We start from the raw sequence: 17,988 nt of genomic DNA on the forward strand, positions 1-17,988 counted from the left end.
CCCATTGTCCCCAGTCCCTTTCCCTTTGGTAACTATTAGTCCATTCTTGGGTTCTGTGATTCTGCTGCTGTTTTGTTCCTTCAGTTTTCCTTTGTTCTTCTACTCCACATATGAGTGAAATCATTTGGTACTTGTCCTTCTCCTCCTGGCTTATTTCACTGAGCATAATACCCTCTAGCTCCATCCATGTTGTTGCAAATGGTAGGATCTGTTTTTTTCTTGTGGCTGCGTAATATTCCATTGTGTATATGTACCACATCTTCTTTATCCATTCATCTACTGATGGACATTTAGGTTGCTTCCATATCTTGGCTATTGTAAATAGTGCAGCGATAAACATGGGGTGCATCTGTCTTTTTCAAACTGGAGTGCTGCATTCTTAGGGTAAATTCCTAGAAGTGGAATTCCTGGGTCAAATGGTATTTCTATTTTGAGCATTCTGAGGAACCTCCATACTGCTTTCCACAATGGTTGAACTAGTTTACATTCCCACCAGCAGTGAAGGAGGGTTCCCCTTTCTCCACAACCTTGCCAACATTTGTTGTTGTTCGTCTTTCCAATGATGGCGATACTTACCCGTGTGAGGTGATATCTCATTGTGGTTTTAATTTGTATTTCTCTGATGATTAGCAATGTGGAGCATCATTTCATGTGCCTGTTGGCCATCTGGATTTCTTCTTTAGAGAGCTGTCTATTCAGCTCCTCTGCCCATTTTTTAATTGGATTATTTGTTTTTTGTTTGTTGAGGAGTGTAAGCTCTTTATATATTTTGGATGTCAATCCTTTATCAGATCTGTCATTTATGAATATGTTCTCCCATACTGTTTTTTTGTTCTATTAATGGTGTCCGAGAATTGATGAATTCTGAGGCTCAGAAGAGTTAAATGCTTTAGCTATGTGGCTGGTTAAAAGTAGAGTTACAATAGATACCTGCATAATAATATATTCATGTGTTGCTGTTTTCTGGGATTATTTACATTATATAATAAATTGAAAGGTTAAGATAAAAGATTAAATAATTTACAGTAAGATTCAGGCTCTGATCTTAGAAGAACTTTGGGGGTCAAGGCATATTTGACCAAGGAACTGGATTGGATTCAGGTTTCTTTGGACAATGCCAGAAAGGCACAACTGGGTAGCAAATCTGCATATGTATCAGACAGTGGTTATGAATTCTTCAGGGAAATTTTTTTTCCCCTTCCCTCTAAAGCCAAGTTCAAGACAGGCACTTGCCTAAATGTCTCCTTTCATATGTAGGTGTATTTCTCATTTGCCTTGAAATGTCAAGTTCCAGTACTTGTTAGCTAACTATTACCTCTTCCATTCACTTACAAAAGCCATCTTTTTCTTAATGTTGAAACTTGCACTTCAGTGTCAGAAATTATTATTTTATCATTAGAGGTGAGCTCTTTGACAAATAGAGCATAATGTCTTTGAAAGCTGATCTGAGGCATTTGTAGATCAGGAAGGTATTAGCTCTGCTGGACAACATTCAGCCACATCCTTCCCCATGGCAATGACCTTCCTTTTCTTCACTGGATGTTTTATGAAACATTAAACAGCCAGATCACAAGGACAGTTCCAGGGAGCACTGTCATCAGTTTAAGCTATCATTATTGAAACAGCTTCCAACTACCAACATCTTTGAGGGGAGACGTGTGAGGGACAGTGGGCCAGGCTTTCCTTTTTTCCTGCTGGTATTTGTTTTTGCCTCTGATGGTATTCCCTGCTCAGTAATACATACTTTGACCTTGTGACCTGTCTTCCTGCAATAATTCTTTGGTGGAAAAATCCAGCAATACAGCCAAGAGTTAGTCCTTCTTCGGGCTCCATGGGCCTGGCCTAGAGATCACAGCTTTTCAAGTCAGCAAACGCGTCTAGCTGGGTTACTGTGGTCATTCAGGACTCCATCCCCAGTGTTGGGCCAGTGAGGCATTATTCTATTTCCAAGCTCAGCATTTCAGTTAATTAATTATTAATTAATGTATAGTTGAGGATGAATATAACCTAGTCATGAATAATGACTAATAAGCTGGTATACTTATCTTCTATGTTTTTGGAGTAGAAGGCAGGGTGATGGTACTGGGAGACAGCAGGGGCCAAATTAAGGGAGAAGGGGAAGATTTATTATCACAGATGCTTAAACAAAGATAATTAAATTGAGCGATGACAGGAAGTAATTATTTACGTTGTTTGCTTCACTTGGAACTTTGACCCAGTAAATAGAATGATACAGGGCACTAGAGTGTGTCAAGATCTGTGAGCATGTTCCTCTTCGGCCTTGTGTTATCTGTGAGGCTGTAGCATTCATGTTGGTTTCTGTATGTAGAATACTAACAACTTTATAGAGTATTTAAGAATCCCGTTTGACCCTTGTGCAGCACTGGTGGGAATATAAAATGTAAAATGGTGTAGCTACTGTGAAAAACAGTATGGTGATTCCTCAAAAAATTAAAAATAGAGCTATCATATGATTCAGCAATCTCATTTCTGAGTATATATCCCAAATAATTGAAAACAGGGGATATTTGAACACCCATGTTCTCAGCAGCACTATTCACAGTAGATACGGATCTAAGTAACCAGTGTTTATCAATGGATGAATAGATAAACAAAATGTATGTAAATACAACAGAATACAATGTAGCCTTAAAAAAGCAGGAAATCCTGTCACATGCCACAACATGGATGAACCTTGAGGATGTTATATTAAGTGAAATGAGTCATTTACAAAATGACAAACACTAAATAGTTCCACTTCCATGAAGTATCAAAATCAGTCAAATCATTAGAAATAGAAAGTGGACTAGTGGGTACCAGGCGCTGGCGGTAGGGACAAAGAGGGAACTTGTTCTTTAATGGGTATAGAGTTTCAGTTCTGCAAGTCAAAAATTCTGGAACTCTGTCTCATAACAATGTAAATATACTTGACACTTCTTTACTGTATACTTAAAAATGGTCAATATTGTGCAATGTATGTTTTCTTACCACACCTGCAAAAAAAAACAGATTTATAAAATGAGGAAAAGATTTTCTCTCTGCCTATCTCTTAGGGTTGATGTAAGGATCTGATGAAGGTAGAGATACACATATGAAACAATGTGTGGTGAAGGATAATTATTACAACATTGTATGCAATAGCAAGTGATTGGAAATACCCAAGAGTTCATCAATAGGGGACTATTTACACAAACTGTGGTATATCTACGTAATAGAAGACAGTGTAGCTACAGAAGCTAATAATGAGAAAGCTCTCTTATGGAACAGTCTCTAAGGTTAAGTGGAAAAAAATTCAAGGCAAACTACAGAACAAAATATGTAGCATGATACCTTCTGTATATAAAATAGAAATATATATTTGTATATTCTTATATTTTTTAAATTCATGAAATTATTCTGAAAATTTTGTGAATTAAGAAGAAAACTATAAGAAACCTTAATTCATAAAATTATTCTTCATAAAGAAATTCTAGAAGGATACCAAAGAAACTCATAGTTACCTGTCATGAGGAGGGAATGGAGTGGAAAGCTCAAGGGTGGAAATGAGATTTTTCACATTTTTCCTTTTCAGATTGTTTTGATTTCTGAAACATCAGAATCTATTGCTAATGTCTAGAAATGATAGTATGTGAAAAGATTTTTAAAAGCTGCAAAGCATTATATATGTGTAAAGGCCATTATTATTTTCACAATTATTAATAATGTATCAGTAACAATGAAGTACTTGAAGACATTTGTTTAATCAATAACTCATCAATCAAATAAATCCCTTTCTGCTGTGTGATATACCTAAACAGGGAAGATTCTGTTTCGCCACTCTTCCCCACACACATGTAACGTCAGACTGTTTTGACTTGGCATACTCCGATTCATCCCCTTCTCTCTCTCCCAAGATCTCTCTTTATACTCAAGTAGTTTGATTCCTAAATCTCAGTAGGAGGTACCACCAGCCACCTCGCTGACCACCAGAGTTGGTATAGCCAGTGAGGCTGTGAGCAGTCGTCCTTCCGCCTCCTCACTGCCCTGTCACTTCTCCCTGAGCTGCATGCTGGGTAAGGCGGGTGGTCTCCCCAGGGACAGGAGAGGAAGCAGAGCCACAGCTGACTCCAGCCTGAGCCGTAATATTTTCTAGGACAGTGGTTCTAAAGGGAGATGACTTTGTCTCGCAGGGGACATTTGGTAATGTCTGCAGATACTTTTGATTATCATGACTAAGGGGTAGGCTGGCCTTCAGAGGGTAGAGGCCAGATGCTTCTATCCATGCTGCAATGTGCCGGAGGCCCTTCACAGCCAAGAATTATCAGGCCCCAAGTGTCAACAGTGCCAAGCTTGTTGGGGAATACAATGCATAAACCAGTGGGCTGGGCTGCGTCAAGGAACTGTATGGAAAATACACTGAACAAAATATAGTGTGGTCATTCCCTTTCCACACTGACACCTCCCACTACAGGCTGCGCCTGCAGAGGGAATGTGCCTGGACTCTCTTGTACTAACCCCAGGGGCTGCTCAGTTGTAGTTACTGCATTATCATCACACTCTATGGAAAGTGGGACATGTGGCCTTGTGCTGAAGCAAGAATTATCAGGGTATGGTTCCCTGACCAGCAGTATCAGCATATCCTGGAAGCATATTAAAAATACAAATACCCACCCCTAATGTACAACACCAGAGACGTGGAGGGTGGCATTGGAAATCTGTGTCTTCACAAGCCTTCTTGTTGACTCTCATGTACCTCTAAAGTCTGAGAGATGCTGCTCTATAGTAAATATATCATTAGGGATGTTATTTATGACTTATCCAGTACCATCTTTGTGCGGGCTTAAGAGACAAATTTTCTTTCTGGTATATTATATTGAGCATTAAAATAAATCTTAGGAAGACAGTGAATTATGTAACTAATCCGTTTGCTTTTTCTTACTGACTGCTGAAAAGCTCCGAGTCCCCACAACATCTTGTATCATGGTATACATTATGGTATCTGTTGTGTTAACTTCTCTGTTTTCATACCCCTTTCCTTTTTCTCATGTGCTTATCTATTTTGTTGTATTTTCTATGTCTTTCCAAGTTATTCAACTTTTGAAAATATAAAAAATTATTATCTCAGTGTCAAAGTGTTGGTATTAGTTGTGTTTCAGTCAAGTTTGGCAGGACGAGGGCATCTGGCACTCAGGAAGGGTTCAAATGTTCTTTCCCTGTTCCATATTCATCTCCCATCTCTGGACTTAACTGGCTGTGAATCAAGCAGTTTTAAGTATGGTAGTTCTTAGGTTTTCCCTGACCTCCAAGCTTTAAGAGTCCACATACCTTAGAGGACTTTGAAAATGTTTGCTTCTCACGCTCCGAGTCACTCCTGAAACACGCCACATCTGATGTCTGCTTTGCCTACGTTGTGGTTGTCTCTGAAAAGTTACCTCTCTTTTTAGGACACCTCTCTTTAGGAACACAATAGATGTGTTCCTAAAAAACTACAAATAATCTGAGCCATGTTTACCCCCTAGACTTGGTATTTAAAGAAATCGTATGGTGAATCTTCAGTACTACAAAGACATGCCCTCTCCTGCAATGTATCTGATTTGAAGTTGGATTTTCAGATATCAGAACTTACACTTGATGAGATTTACCTACCTATGGCTTATAGTACTCTAAAACCTACTTTTACTGTGAACTAAGGTAAAATAGTTTCCTCAACTTGAGGAATGGCAAAATGTTTTATTAAGAGTAGGGGAAAAGCCTGAGAATGAGAAGATCAGAAATTTACTAAGGTGTCACTTTTTCATTGGTCAAAGGTTGAGTCTGGTGATAACAATGGAGTATTTGTGAAGGGCTCATTTAGCCAAACTTTTTTTTTGTGAAAACAGAATTATGTCAAACCGCACCACTGCATACTAGGAATTTTTGGAAACACAGCAGAACATTCCAAGATAAAATATTAAGTCATTTCGGGGCTTCAGGTGGGGTGAAGTGATCTAAATTGGTCCACAGATTGTTTTTTTGGGTTGTTTTGGAGAGCTAAAATATGTGCTTGAATGGGAAGAACATGAAAAAGGGCCTCGGGAGTCATGCATCATTCTTTCATTCAGTAAATACTTGCTGAGTTCCTACAATATGCCTGGCACATACTAAATTCTGGGGATATCACTGGAAAAGATTGGACAAATGCCCTGCCCTCATGAGCCCACAATCTTGACTGCAAACCTTGCTCTATTGTATCAGGAAAGGGTGGTTTTGGTCTATGGTTTACCTATCTGGCCTTGGTTTGCTCACTTGTCAAAAAAAGTTAGACAAGATGATTTTCCTCTAATGTCTCTCATAGCTCAGGATGTATTTCATCAGAGGCCACTTCTTTCATGATGGGAAAGAACTGGAAGGTCTAGAGTTCCTAGTTTTAGGGCAGCCATTTGACTGGAAGGGAGAGATTGAGGAATGTGTGTCCAAGCTACAGCTCCACAGCCAAGGCAGTGTCTAACTGGGGCCGAGTGCCCTTGCAGAGGATGTGCAGTGGGAATGAAACCGAGGCTCACGTCACCAGCCATCCCTCCCCTTCACCCTGCCCGGTACCTCTTCTCTTTCTCATTCTCACTCCTGTTCTTTGCCTCTTCATCTCAGTCTGGTATGTGGGACAACTAAATTTGAGAACATGACCTAGCAAGGTCAGAGCTAGCTTAGGGCAGGAGAAAATGAACTCGTCCAGTTCCATTCTGGGGGATGGAGTGGAAAGAAGCAGGGGTGTGCCCCAACTTCACAGTCAATCAGCACGGAGAGATGAAAAGCCACATGACCTAAGTCTGTGTTATCCTGAGAGCTCTCTGGCTCTAGGATAAGACTAAGGGGCCCAGGGAGGTTTTAGACAGGGTCTTCACTTTCTGATACTGATGTCCACGAAACATTGGGCTAAGAGGACTTTAATGAATCATCTGGATGACATCTGTGTTGGTAGTCATAATAGCATGCAAGTTATCCTAATTGGACAAGAACTCTGATTTTTAAGGACCGCAGAAAGCAATAATGAGGATGATAGTTATATCCTTAACCATACAGCCTCATGTTGAACATTTCTTCCTATTGCAAATCTCATCCCCTACATTGACCTGAATCTCTCATTCCATAAATTCCCTATTTTCTCCTTCTGCCATTTGTTTCACTGACTGAAGAAAAGGTGGCCCATATATACTCCTTTCCAGCTAAGCACTGTCTATTCCACATGGATAAGAGTCCCACAACTGTGCATTGGTGACCTATCGATAGTGTGAAGTTCACTGTAAACCCTAAACGATTTTCTCCTGCAATATTATTTTCTGTATGTATGCAGTACAGGGAAAATATTCACTAAATTCCTCCCCAACATTAAATAAAGTCATTCTGAATTTTAATTTTCTCTGGGTCAGCCTGGGGTCATCTATTAACACCTATTAATGAACCCCAAACCCAAACGTGTTCTTGGTGCCATCACTGAGTCATTGCTGAAAGTATGAATCCCTTCTAGCCCTGAGACATACCCAACAGATGTCAGTCCCCCATGTTATCACATTTCCTTCCTGGACTCATTTGCACTTTACAGCTCTCTTGCTCAGGAATCACATTGCTAGTCCCTAAAGGCTCTGGACATCTATTTTCTTAACATTAATTTCACGTTCTTTTTCATATTCCCCAGTTCTTTCTTGCAAAGGATACGCCTCGACACCAGTGAACACTGTCCTTTGGATGCAAGTAATTGTTTGAAAATGCTTATTTTTAATTCTTTCAAAGCTTTGTGCAAACCTCTCTAACTCTGTGCAGATACCACTGATGCGCAGAGATTCACTTGGGAGTTGTTACATAGCCTGCAAACAGCTTCTGCATAGGAAAGCAAATTGCGTTATGTTTGTGTCTCATAATCCAAGACAATGAATCAGCTGCACATAATATTTAATAAAAACAGCTACTCATTAGAGAGTGGTTACTTCTGGGCAAGAGTGTCTGGGAGATCATTTTGCCTTTTGCCAGTTGGAACAGAATGCTTTGTTTTAGATAGTAACTCTCCCTGTCTCTTTTGTCAGAGCTTAGCAAGATGACTAGTGTGATACAGGGTCAAAAGACAATAGCACCTTATCAACTGGTTCCCTGTTAGGCAGATGGTGCTTTGGACTGCTTTAATGGGCTCCCAAACCTGGGAATGATGCTGCCATTTTGACAGTAACTGAAAGATTTCTGGCATGTTCCTCTCACTTTCACACCCAGTTTAAAAGTCCTGTATTTACTTCAACCGGTATTCTGTTGTAGTTGCTAAAAACCAGTTAATGGGAAAGTTGCCTGCAGACTGAAAGATATGGAAACTAAGGCACAAAGGGACCTAATACTGATCTAAATATTCACAGTGACTTATTGGGCAACCTAGGACATGGGTCCAAGTTCATTACTTCATAATTCACAGTTTACTATCATAATGACATAGGGTGTACTAGAAAGAGATACACCTGGGTTCAAATCCCAAATGTTACCTGTAGGTAATGTGACCTTAGGGAAACCATTTCTTTGAGCTTTTGTTTCCTTGCCAATAAAACTTTAATAGAACCTCTCTCAGAGAGTTGTGAGGATCAATAAAGAAATGATATGTCATGAAGACAGCATGTGGAACATAGCTGGATGCTCAATAAATGGTAGCTATTTCATCAACTTCCTTACTCCAACTTACTTTATTTAATGATTTCTATTTTAATATAAATACATAAATAAAGAACCACCAAGCTAATTAGCTTCCAAGGTCTAAGACTGCAGGGCAGTATAATGAGAGCAAAGGAGCTTGATCTTGGACTTGAGTCCAAGACTGATTCAGAATAGATGCAAGAAAGCAAACTTGTCTGGATCTCTCCCTGCAACCCTCTCTTCGTCTCTTTGCCTTTTTCCTGTTCTTGTATCCTAAGCTTCCAATCACTACTCACTGCTGATATTATGTTGTCATACTAATTTTCTTTATTTTTTTCTTCCATGATATATTTTCTTCAGTATATATAGCTTTTCACATCTTAGTTCTTTTCCAGTTTCTCTTGTTCACTCCCTGTACATACATTAAGGCATAAAACTGGTATATCTTCAATTGGTGAGGTCATGATTTTGCAATTCTATATCCTGGAGAAGTGTTTCACACAACTTCCTGATAGAAGGAATCATCTCACTAACAATCCAATATTTTGGGCTCCAGCACATATTCACTGAGTCAATCTGAAGTGAGAAGGTCTATGGGTGAGGGTGCTGGGACTTTAGATTTTTAACAGATGCTCCAAGTAATCTTCCTGATTGACAAATTTGAGAAACACTTCTTCCTGTGCTAAGGTAGCTTTACATGGTTTCCTGGCCCCAGGCAGCCACCAGTAAAACTGTGAGTCTGAGAGAGCTGGGTGAGAGAGTATGGATGAATCTCTACCAATCCGTGTCTCTTCTAAGAAAGTGTGTTCTGTAATGCATATCCAATCCATCTTGGGTTGAAGGAGTCATCTTCTTATCTATTGGAGAGTAGGCTGTGGAAGCTTTGGAATTTATATATAATAATATGGATTTTATTTTTTACATTTGAGATGTATAGAGATTATTATTAAAGGAGAAAAGCTTAAACAATAAAAGTCAGCAAAGTGCTTTTCTTAAATCCCAACTGGTCCCTGTTTTGTTGCAGTGATTGTTCAACTTAGGATGGTTTATGTTGTTCTTCCCAACTGCTGGCTTGCATTTTGGACCCCCATCTCTTCTAGGGAAGGAGCAAGTTAAAACATGATCGCTATAAAATAGATTTGACAACTTCATTGTTTTGCAGGGTTGTATGCCTACATCCACTGGGGTAGTGAAGGCTATTTGCAGCCTGTCCCATCCACAGCCAACCTTAGAAGATTTGATCACATCTCCTTCAGTGTGCTTTCAAAAGTCTTTTGAGAAGTTGTCCATTGCAACTTTTTCAGGCTCATAGAAGTTACTGACTTTTTGTAAAGTTGGCCTTGCTTCATGTCACCTCCAAAGGCTCTAACACCCAACTATGAGGAAAGAAAAAAAAACTCCTGCAGAAATAGGTTGAAGTGGACTTTGAGAAGATGTCCTGCCTCATGTGAAACACGCTCTCACACTGGGCGAGCATACCTCAATGGCTCACTAATGCTCATCTTGCCAATGAGGGATAGCAAACCCCAAAACATAAGCCCACCATCCAGCTGCATTTGATGATGGATAATTAAGAAGGGGCGTATTATAGCCCATTGTCGGTAAGATGATAAGGGTTGATGCAGACAAGCAGCAGCGTATGGAAGTCAGCCAGTCTGTTTAGCCAACACAAGCTATGTCAACCAAACTGTGTTCTACTGGAAGAGCCAGAACAATAGAGCTCACCCTGCAGGCAGACCACACACATCTGGTATGATCTGTGTGCTGTTGAAGGGGATTCCATTCACACGTGTCACCAAAAGGGGAACTTTAATTTCTGAACATTTCTAGAGATCAACTGACACTATTTACTACAGCAGGAATGGCAGTTAGCCTTACTGGAGAATATTAAACAGCTCTATCCTGTTTCAACAGTAGCTTATTGTCTCAGCATAAAGACACTTGTTTAAATATTAAACAGTGAAATCTTGCCTGGTTATTTAAACCCATAAAAAAAGAACAGGATGGAAAGTGGTTAATAATCTTAGACTTTGGCTAGCTGAGTGGCTGGAATGCCATCTGTCTTGGTGGCATGTCACCCGCCCAGAGGAAGCCCTGAACGTCACAATCCTGGCTTCGTTCTCACACAGTGTTTACACTGTCCTCTATGATACGTGCTTTTCTTCTTCTTAAACGTGCAGATGCTGAGTAAAATCACTTCCAGTTTTCTCACAGACTAGAATACCCATGAAAGTCTGGGTTCTTAATGTCTATGTACTACATATAGCATTTTGATCTAGGAAAGACACACTGACTAAAAATGCACCTTAAATCAAATGCAAGTCAGATAAAATTTACCAGGACACATTTTTTCCAATTCCATTCCACTCCAAGGTGTTATTGGGCACCAACAATGGGCTAATCTTCTGTTTAACAGGGGGTAGGAAGGCAGGGAAGAGGTTTCCCTAATGCATATGCCACGTATTATCTGACCAGAGGAGATAACACCCTAGTCACTGTGCCATCCTAAACCTGATGACCTTTTTCTGAAACGCCTGTACCAGTATGGCTACCCGTCAGTGAATCCACCACTGGTATGTGGCCAAGAGTCACAATTTCTGTCAAATACAATATTCTGTAATGAATAAAGATGTCAGGCCATGCTTTTCGATCAGTGACCTACTTAGATTTGCAACTTTCTCGAAAATGGGTAGAAAACTGTCATCATTTAATCAATAAAAACTCTATGGCCTCTTTAAATACCTTAAAGGAAGTCAGTGTATAGATAGTATATTCATGAGGGAGGGCTATCTTGTAAAAAGGACTTGATACTTTTGCATTGGAATGGGATCATTTGGATTTAGTATAAATACATTTTCCTAACAAACTTTCAGTCTAACATTTGATAGCATCCTGTTGGTGGTGGTGGGATTTTATTTTGTGGTGAAGATGAAGTTAGATGGTCCAGTTTCCTTACTTACACAGTTATTTGATGAGCCGCTACCAGGTGCCAGGCCCAGCTCTAGGTGTGAACTGACTAAACCAGAGATCCTTGGAAGTCATGAGAAGAGGGCATGTCAAGGGGATTAGACCAAGTGAGTATGTCAGATGCTGCCAGTAGTAAGTCATGCGGCATGAGGACTGAGAGTTGAATGGAGATTTAACAGTAAGGTCATCGCTGATGCTGTTGAGACCAATTTTAGTAGAATAGCTGGAGTGGGGGGTGGGAGAGAATGAAGGCCCAACTGGAAAAGTTTAAAAGGGAAGAAAGAAGAGAAAAAAGAAAAAAAGTCCTGAGGGAGTTTTACTTTAAGGAGATGTTAAAAAGCAGGGCCATAGAGAGAAAATTTTCTCAAGAGAAAGTTTGTGTTTCCTTATTTTTTATCATGAGAGAAAATAAGAGCAGGTTTGTAAGCTAATGGGAATAAATCAATCAAGAAAGAAAAATAGATGGTATAGAACAGAGAGGAACAATTGTCTTTTATTCATCATAAGGTTGTTTGAAGATTCAGATACATAAGAATGCAAGCACTATCTCATAAGCTAAGAAGGAGAGATACATTGCTTATCATAAATCCATAACAAGCAAGAAAATCATGTTGTACAAAATGAAAACGTAAACCATTTTTTAATATGAATATACTTGCTAAGTCCCCAACCATTATGTAGCTTTTAACTGTAGCAATTTGAGCTATACACTAGAGAATGCAGAGTATTTTCACATTAAGATTTTTTTTTTTATCCAGGAAATTTGGGGAATGGGATATTTTGGCTAAAAGAACTGTACTTCATTTACCTGAAGTGGATTTGAATGGTATAAAATATACTTAACCCTAAACTACATAAAGTAAACCTGAGTCTTTTATGATATTTAAGAAACTTAAGAACTTGCAAGCAGTCTCAGGGTTCATATTAAGAAGACTGTAATATTAAAGTGAGTATAATGTATAGGCAGATGAATTCACTTTACATTAACTCTTTTATACTAAGGTGTAAAGGGCCAGATAGTAGATAATTTCAGCTTCGCAGGCACATGGCCTCTGTTGCTACTTTATTCCACCATTATAGTTTGAGCATAACTATGGATGATGCATGAAGCAATGAGTACATTCTAATAAATTTTATTTACAAAGGCAGACAAAGGACTGGATATGTACCATGTGCAGTAGTTTTCTGGCCCCTGCACTAGGAGAAGATTTATTTAAAGAAGTCCCTTAATATTAGATAATATTACATTATAGTTAAAGCTTTAGAGTCTCAGGTACCTTTTGGCATCACACCTCTTTGGAAGTTGTACATTTGACACAAGCAAATCCCTGACATGAATGAGTATTGCAATATTAAGTTCTCAAGTTCTGGAGCCAGTGAAAGGTGATTTGGGATAACCTCGTGCAAGTCACTTAATTTCTTTAAGCCTTGGTTTCCTCATTGGTAAAATGGGGGTAACAACTGCTACATGAGGTGAATGTGAAGAGTTATGAGGGTTTTTTCAGTTGGTGCTTCTTGTATTTACATCACCTTCTTTCCCTGGATCTCAGCTCTTTGTCATAAATGTTGAGTATGAACATTTTCATTTAGAGGTTTTCTAGAGTCTGTTTTATGGATGCCACTTAAGTTGTAAATCTCTTAGATAAGAGGCATCACCATCAACTTCACCCTCTCAAACCTCTTCATTCTTCGTTGATTTTCTAGGTCAAATGAAAATTTTTAGTCTTGATGCGGAAGTTTCTCACAGCTAGTGATAATGTCTCTCAAAAAAATTAATCAACCTTGATTCTTTGGTTCATTAGTATGGCAAACAATTAAGGTCAAAGTTCTCGTCCTGGGGTTTTCCTTTGTGTGAGCTACTGTGTTGAGATGGGACCATAGGGTGCAGGGCGCTCTTTGGAAAAGTAATACTGACTTTTGTCAGTTGTGAGAGTTACAACTGCCTTCTTTGTACTTGGGCCTGTCTGGACATAAAACACTGGACAAGTGGAGGTTCACATCTCATGCCTCCTAGAGAGTCTGGAGATTTGGTGAGCCCCCTCTGCCCAGGCTCTGGGTGATTGGCACTCTATTCCTACCCAGGTGGACAGGACTTGCCACATTTGTGTCTAACAACACTGCAGAGTGGTGGAAGCCACAGGGAGTATGAGTCCTAACAAATGAAGGAAACCCCACTCATTCCCCTTTCATCCCTACTTAGGATACTTATCCCCTTCAGCACTGGGAGGACCGCAGCTCAGGGCACAAATTCGTGCTCTCTGAAACCATTGGGCCAGTGTGATGAGTTATAAGTAGGAGAAACTCACTTTAAGCCAGGATACAATTCATAAGGTGCCTCTATAATAAATACTATTCTTGCCTCCATGTTATAGACGAGGAAGCTGAAGTACAGAGATCTTAAAGATCCTTCAGTTATTTTGTGCTCAAGGTTGTCCCTTCAAGGCTGTTACACTGGACTGTCCACTGGGATGGGCCAGGGGCTTCCTTGTGACTCTCACAGAGCTTAAAGATTGCACTGTCATCCCCTGCCTCCATGTCCCAGGGCTTGGCCTGGATCTGGTGCTTAGGAGGGGTTCTATAAACTTTTGACAAATACATGTGAGAATAAATAGCATCAATGATAAAAGTACTCATGCAAGTAAGAGCTGGCTGAGACAATATTTAAAATAAAGGGGGGTGGTACTTATCTCAAACTCATCAAGCTGTATACATTAAATATATGCAGCTTTTTGGTATGCAATCATCCCTATAAAAAATAAAATGCAATACAATAAAATAGGGGAGTCATTGCTGGGGTGGAGACTCATTGGTAGACAATGCATTCATTTCAGTTGTATTCAGCACTCCCCAATCCCACCCACAGCATAACTCCATTACAAAAAATAAAATAAGTAATCTCAGCAAGATGGCAAAGAAACAATACTAATAGGAGCCAATAGGGAGAGAGGGAAGAAACCACCCTGAGCCCTTATGTATTGCTCGTTCCTCTTTCATTCATTCCTCTTCCCAAGTCACTCTCCCTTTTAAGGAAATGAGCAGAGATGCTCGCCACATTTCCCTTCTGTTGTTACTTATCTAGATGGGTGGTAAGTGCATTAGGCAGAGGTCATGTCTACACTCTACAAAACCGTTAAAAAATATTTACATCATAGGTGGGGTCCAATCCCTGTTCACAGACCTGACCCAGCAGAGAAAAGAATGCAGTCTGTAGGAACCGATCAGCCTCCACATGAGCTCCGGGAAAAGTTCCCACCCCGATGCCAGACCACAGAGAACAGAGCTCCCAGAAGCTTCCTGGAAATTGGGCAGTGCTGAGATGACCTTAAGTCGGTGTTGCCCTGGAAACTGTTGTGTGTTGGAATCAGCCACGGGGCTGAGTGTCCGCTGCAGCTGACCTTCCCAAAGGGAAGGGCAAGGTCAAAAGGCCTCGGAAGAACCAATTCTGTGTGACATATTGATTTGGGCAAGTATGTTTACACATTAAGGTTTTTTGGGGGATGCTTCCATTTTCCAACTAAATGATCTCTTCTGACTTACAGCACAGGCTTCCGCTGTGCGGTGGGAAGGGCTGCTGTAAATAAAAGCTCTGGGTGTTGGACAGACTTAACTCTCCATTTCTGCAAGTGAGGCATTAGAGAGCGGATCAGACACCAAAAAGAGAACCTAAGCAGCCTTTCTTCAGGGCAAACAAGACTCATGACCTCCATCCCTTTCTTTTGTACCATTAAAGGAAGACTGGATCTTGGCACAGAGATGCTGCTCTTAGATCTCGATTCTACTTGCACTGCCTCTGCCTCGGGTGATGCTCCCCAACCTCAGCCTAGCTGGCTGTAACATGGGCTATTAGATCCTTATTATTTATTCTTAAGGAACAAAGAACTTGTCATTTCCCAGGTGGTGGAGAGCACCCAAGCTCTCTAGACATCATCTGTACTGTAAGGGAAGCACTTGCCAGCCGCCCAGTAATTTCAGATATGATTCCTGAAGGGGACATTCTTTCATTCTTCTCTCCCTACGGGCATAAACATTCTGCATTTTAAACTCGAAACATACAATGTTATCTACTTCTGATGTCTTATGTAACTTTCCAGGAATGCTGCAAGACTTTCCGGGCTCTCTGAGGTTGGGAATGGGGACTGGAGAGAAAGGGGCCTGGAGGTACTGGGGTGGGGATGGGGAGGAGAAAAAGAAATCAAGGGTTTCCATACATCACAGTCTTGGCTGTTTGGGACAAGAAGTTATTGCAATTAAGATACAGGCCGGATGTGTGGGCTAAACTATCTCTGCTGATATCACAGGCATTTATTGATAATGAAAACTCAAAGGAAAGGAGCTGGAAAATTTTTGTCTTTAGCAGTTTCCTAGACAAGGGGAAGAACCATATGGAGTAATCAAAAAATTACTCCACCTTATCTAGGAGGAGAGAAAACTGTTTATTTTACTGGAAAAGGAATGCTTCTATCAAGTTTTAAGTGTCAATCTTCTGGCTTAGGGTTTTACACTGTACCCTCCTCCACATAAGCACATTGTCTTGCTTTAAACAATTATTTTGAAGTTGTTAAATGACCTGGTAAACGGCCCCAGAGGTAAGAATAAGGGAGAAACATTTAGAAGAGAACACATCCAGAAATCCCTGATTACGTGGGTCATTTGAATCCAGCCAGACCTGAATTTGCCTATCAGGAGAACAAGTAAAGGCCCCTCCATACCAAATTAAAAAAAAAAAAGGTGGATTTCATTTGGAATCATGCAAGAGATTATCAGGAAAAAGCCTTAAAAAAATGTTCTGGGATGTCCTTTGGAAATGCCGTAGTAAGTTAATGGGAATAGTTAGGAAAAGTAGTGAAAATCATAAGAATCCTTGGGAGAGATATGAGAAGAGTACCTTAGATAAATACTAAACAGAGTGAAAAATCTGGAAATATCGATATCATGTACAGGGAAACACAATTACAGAATAGAGAAAAGGCATGAAGCTTTGCAGAGTTAAGCTTCAAGGTCTTTTACCAAAAAGCTAAATCTGCCTATGAAGTGAGTCTTCATAATTTCACATTCACCACATCTTCATTGCCTCCCTGAAGAAGGCACTATGGAAATGACCACACTAGGCTTTCCTTAGATGAGCACATTAGCAAGTGTGCTGGCATCTCCTACAGTCTGAACAAGAAAGTTAGGTTACTTATGGCCAATAAAACAAAAATTGGATGCAGATGGTTCCTTGAAGGGTGCTTATCTATATGAAAAAGACTGGGCCTGTTGGGTTATTGAATTAATATACATATGGACTCATGATTATACAAATGAAGTAATAGCTCATTGGGTTTTTTATAAAATTCGAAATAGCCCAATTCTAGCCTGCATCAGCTTACATACTTTCTAGATATTGCTCAGGTAAGTTGTTTGAATTCGAACAAAACTGAAATTACAGTAAGAATTTAGGTTGCTTCTGAAAGACCTTCCAATGGATGCTGAATGCCGGGGAATTCAGGTAAGTGGTGCCAGCTTTATTAAGACTGACATAACTTAGTGTCAGTTCTCACTGCAATGTGACCAGCATTGAATTTGTCCAAGTCACAGACAATTACAGGGCCCTTACCAATATGAAATGCATGCATAACAGAAACAGATATTAAGGCTCTTTCGGTCTTGTCCAAGAAATTACTCAGCAGAGGGCCCGTTAGTACCATCTGCTCTTTGGATGCAGTGGTCCACCCTCTACTGTTTGCTTTCCCTCTTTCCATTGAGTTCTCATCAGGCAGCCAGATACAGTGTTCTGTCTGGAACCAATGGACAAATACATTTGTGTAATAGATGCATATGAAGAAAATGACTTTCTTATATATAAAGAGATTCTTATGTACTATAGGACAATCAAAAGACCCAATACCTGGGACCCTGAGCTTACAGCTCCGGCATTCTGATGAGGCCCTCTGTTTCCCTGGCAACTGCAGCTTTGAAGACACAAACTTTGAATTCCCTTAAATGTTATAGAGAAAAACATGTAAGTAACAAACAGAAGGGCTTTTATCCAGGCATGTTTCTAAATTTTTCCTGTAGTTTCCCCTTACACGGGGAGAAAGAGGGAATTTATAATATTTTCTAGGTATGGGACAAATAATCACAAAGTTTAGAAGCTCTCATGCCAAACATGTCTGTTTCATTATTTCTGTAGTGTCTTTGGAGAGTTCTTATGGAAGCTTCCAAAACCCTTGAAGGGGATAGCCCATTAGTGTGACTCATGCCACCAATTATCTATGTACTTGTGTACACACATATTTACAGATAGATCATACTCTTTGGGAAACTGAGGGGAGAGAAGATTCTGTTAGCTGTCAGTATCTTACTTCCTCTCATGCACCCCCTACAATTTTCAGAAAAGAAACAAATGTCAATAAAACA

The sequence above is a fragment of the Manis javanica genome, chromosome 16 (assembly GCF_040802235.1).
Source record: "Manis javanica isolate MJ-LG chromosome 16, MJ_LKY, whole genome shotgun sequence".
Lineage (NCBI taxonomy): Eukaryota > Metazoa > Chordata > Mammalia > Pholidota > Manidae > Manis > Manis javanica.